The sequence below is a fragment of the Sorex fumeus genome, unplaced genomic scaffold (assembly GCF_029834395.1).
Source record: "Sorex fumeus unplaced genomic scaffold, SorFum_2.1 ptg000075l, whole genome shotgun sequence".
NCBI classification, from domain to species: domain Eukaryota; kingdom Metazoa; phylum Chordata; class Mammalia; order Eulipotyphla; family Soricidae; genus Sorex; species Sorex fumeus.
In genome coordinates, this window is record NW_026606132.1 from 21,985,528 (window position 1) to 21,990,300 (window position 4,773).

The window sequence follows — 4,773 nt, forward strand, 5'->3', positions numbered from 1 at the left end:
TTCAAACTTAATTATTAACCTGTTTTTGTGTGGGGGCCCACATTCAAGACCTACTCTTGGCTCAGTGCTGAGTTGGGGGAAGGAGTTACTGTTAGTGGTTCTAGGGACCAGACTCGGGCTTCTTCCTTTCCTGCAAGGCATGCACTCAAGACCACTGAGCTACTGCAGAACCCCCAATTGCCCATTATTACATTTAAAACTTCAGTAATCCACAACCCAACCGCTGCCTTGCTCAAGGCCACTTCCCACACACTCGGGGGGAGCCTCACACATGAGTGAACCTATTCCTGGACCGTGTGGTGGCATTTGCGGCCACGTGACACATCATAAGACACTCCCTACCCATTCTCCAAGAGTACCACAGTGCATTTGATGAGGTTCAAATAGTAGGCAACCAATCATAGAGGGAAATATATATATATGCATATATATTTTTCAGATATATATATATGAAAGTTCACATCACTCAACCTTTGACAACTTGTCAGTGATATCCTAAAGAAGGTCTTGTTAGCCCCTGTCAAAATAGAACAATCTTCACACTGTTTCCTCTGTGAATACTTTTTTGTAGCATTTTCAGCAGTTTTTCATAACAAACAATACAAAATATATTATTTGGGTTGTGCTTTGGCACAGGGCTTGGGGCTTGGGATGGAAACATCCCAAATATGATGGTGGGAAGGTGTAATGGTGGTGGGATTGGTGTTTGAATATTAAATGTAATCAAATATTGTGAACTACCTTAGAAAATAAAAAAATTAAAAAATTTAAAAAATAAAATAAAACCTCAGAAATCTTCTTAAATCCCTGGATGTTGCAATGTCTTCATTTATACCATTTCCATAAGAAAAGATAGTTCCAGGAAAGTTCAAACTTTTCCTCTCGGCTGTTACCATGCAGAGGTTTCTACATAATTCTGATTGGAAAAATTAGCAGCCACTCATTCATTCAGGATTTGGAATGGTCTTTAAGACATTCCTAATTCTCTCGTATCAGGTGTGGTATCAGGATATGGGACATTAGGCAGAGAGTGCTACTCACTACTCTGCCTGAATATGAGACTTCCCCTTTGGCATTTCAAATCAATTTTTCTGCTAACGAATAGGAATACGTTGTGAAGGAAGCAGAATAAAATACTGGGGCAGAAATGTCAGCACACCTCAGAAACACTGCTGTTTCCATGCAGCTCACCTAACAAACAAACACTGTCCTCCCGTTGTTCATCGATTTGCTCGAGTGGGCCCAGTAACGTCTCCATTTTTTGAGACTTGTTGTTACTCGTCACGGGTAGTTGCCAGGCTTTGCCATGCGGGCGAGATGCTCTAGGTAGCTTGCCGGGCTCTCCGAGACGGGCGGAGGAATTGAACCCGGCTCGACTGGGCTGGCTGCATGCAAGGCGAAGGCCCTACCACTGTGCTATCACTCCAGCTCACCTAACAAAGTGAATATTGCAGGAAAGTGAACACTGCAATGGAGTCAATCACGTGACATTTTTGTTTCGTAGGCATAACGTGGGTTATACTGTACTATCGTCTAGTAAGTGTGCGATAACACTGGTCTCCCCAAATCCGCCTACATCCTTAATTAAAAATACCTTATGACTAAAAAGTGTTCTCATTAGCTGAGTGATCAGTACTCTATGCTATCTGCACACTGAAGTGAAGCTTAGCAAAGTGAGGTATGACTGTACCACCCCATTCCCAGAATGAGAATGCTAGACATATTTGAGAGACAGCCTGAGGCCTCGACAGCCTGGGAACAGATGCAGGTTAACTTGACATTGCTCGTACTTTGCTTCCACCTTCCTTCTGTGCAGTCCCAGGAGGTGGTATTTCACTATAGGCAGGGTTCTCCTAGATCACAGTAAGCTACATGAGTTGTTGCCACACCAGGGTCTTTAAAATCGCATGATTTGGATGCATTTTTGCTTCCTGGGCGCCGGTGGTGGGATGGGTACTCGATTATTGCATAACTGAAACCCAAGCACAACAACTTGTAAGTCTACAACTGTACCTCATGGTGTTTCACTAATAAAAAAAAAGTAAGTGTAGCATAAAAAAATTAAATTTAAAAATAAATAAATAAATATTACACAGTCTCTACAAAACCCTCTGATTTCAGGTCTCACCAGATGTTTTTATCTTTCCTCTAAGTGTCTTGGACATTTTATTTTATTTTAAATCTTTTTTTTTCTTTTTTTTTTGGGGGGGGTCACACCCGGCGATGCTCAGGGGTTGCTCCTGGCTCATGCACTCAGGAATTGCTCCTGGCAGTGCTCAGGGGACCATATGGGGTGCTGGGAATCGAACCTGTGTCAGTCATGTTGGCTGCGTGCAAGGCAAACGCCCTACCCGGTCTTGGACATTTTAAATGTATAAAAACATTTCTTTTTCTTACTAAAATAATTTATCTATATATATAATTTGGTAAAACAATGAAACTGTCAATATAAGGAAAGAGTTCGGTATTATGCTAATGATGCCTGGATACTGCTACCATGAAAACTTCAAGTTCTTTCATGGAATTTTCTTAACAAAACTATTAATGGACAACTCACTAAATTTCCAAATTTGAACATTTTCTAAGAAAAAAAACCGTATCTATCCTTGACTTACAATACTACTGATTTTCTGGGTTTAGCTTGACATGCGCATGTGTGTTAAAGATTGATGGCAGCTGGAGGCAGGGGAGGGTGGGGAAGGGGGGGGGTATACCGGGGATATTGGTGGTGGAGAATGTGCACTGGTGAAGTGATGGGTGTTTGATCATTGTGTGATTGCAACCCAAACGTGAAAGCTTGTAACTATCTTAAGGTGATTCGATAAATTTTTTTTTAAAAAAAGGTGATGGCAGCCACCACCAAAATTCCACTATGACAACATCAGGCAATGATCACGTTGCACAGATCTGAGTGTTAAAGGTAGGTAAAGGGATATTCATTTTTTTTGTTTGTTTTTGCTTTTTGGATCACACCGGCGATGCACAGGAGTTGCTCCTGGTTCATGCACTCAGGAATTACTCCTGGCGGTGCTCGGAGGACCATATGTGATGCTGGGAATCGAACCTGGGTCGGCCATGTGCAAGGCAAATGCCCTACCCGCTGTAGCTATTACTCCAGCCCTAAAGGGATATTCTTTTTTTTTTTTTTTTTTTTTACTGTTTCCCTACCTTTTTTTTTTTTTTCCCCTTTATTTTATTTTATTTTTTTTAAAGTTGTAGATTTACAATTTTTTGTGCTTTGGTTTCAATTATACAATGATCAGATACCCATCCCTCCACCAGTGCCCATTTTCCACCACCATGGATAATATCCCTCCCACCCCCATCCCCCCATCCCCCCTGTCTCTGTGGCAGGGCAATCCCCTGTGTTCTCTCTCTCCTCCTAAAGGGATATTCTTGATAAACTCTCAGCATCTATATTTGCAAACCACAAAGGGGGGGGAGGAGAGAGAGAGAGAGAGAGAGAGAGAGAGAGAGAGAGGAGAAAAGCACCTGCCATAGTGGCAGGCAGACTGGGGGGTGATGGGAGGGATCCTGGGGATACTGGTCGTGGGGAATGTACACTGGTGGAGGATGGGTGTCGGGATACTGTGTGACTGAAATCTAATTATGAATAACTTTGTAATGGTCACAGTGATTCAATAAAGATGTTAAAAACAAATCCCATGGGGCTGGAGCAATGGCAGAGAGGGTAGGGCGTTTGCCTTGCACGCGGCCGATCCGGGTTCAATTCCTAGCATCCCATATGGTCCCCCGAGCACTGCCAGGAGTAATTCCTGAGTGCAGACAAGGAGTAACCCCTGAGCATCGCTGGGTGTGACCCAAAAAACAAAAAAATAATTCGAGCACCACAAAGATACTTCAACCCATTCCTCCCACCCACCCCTACTTTTTCTTTCTGGAAACGTTATTCATATTCTATGTGTAAGTAAGAGCAATTGAAATTTTTCTTTTACTTTTTCCCCATATTTCGCTGGGAATAACCACCAAAATATTCATCAATTTAGTCCCAAAAGGAACCATTTCATCTTCTCAAATGGCAGAGTGATATTTCACTGAGAGTATGTATACATCTTCTGTTATGGCCATTTAGGTGGATACCATGTTTTAGAGATTATAAATAGTTCTTGGAGATTCTTGGATGACACACGGCTGCAAATATCCATTTATATCTTTTGGATTAATGCCTAGGAGTGGTACCACTGGATCATATTGTTATTTCCATTTTAAAGGAATTTCCATACCATTTGCCAAAGATGCTTGGGTAGATGTCTTTAAGCAATGCTTGCAAACATTGAGCTGTCCTGGTTCTTGACATCTTAGCACCAGGACAACTCACTGTTTGGAAGCATCACAGGGGCTTCATAGGGGCAGGGAGATATACCATTGCCCCAATGTTCCTGATAAAACCCGTGTGCCCTATCTTGTGTCTTGGGAAGACTAACTCCCTTTGGCAAGCTCTCCCAACAACCCAGTCTATAAATTCTGATCTTCGTTCTTAGCGATTTTCTTCTCTCATTTCTTTATTGTAAACTCTCATCCATCTGTTCCTCTTACATCTCCTAGATTTCCAATCCATTTGCACATTAAAGTCTCCAATTTCTTGTCCAATGTTCATTCTTTTTACTCATGATGTTCATCTCTCTCTCTTCTTTCTTGTATTTTGACTTGATGCTGAGGCTGCAACTTTGAATCACACCTGCAACTGTTCACTCCTTCAGTTCATCCATTATTTTGCTCAGTTGGGAAATCAAGTTGCATGCTTTCAGACAT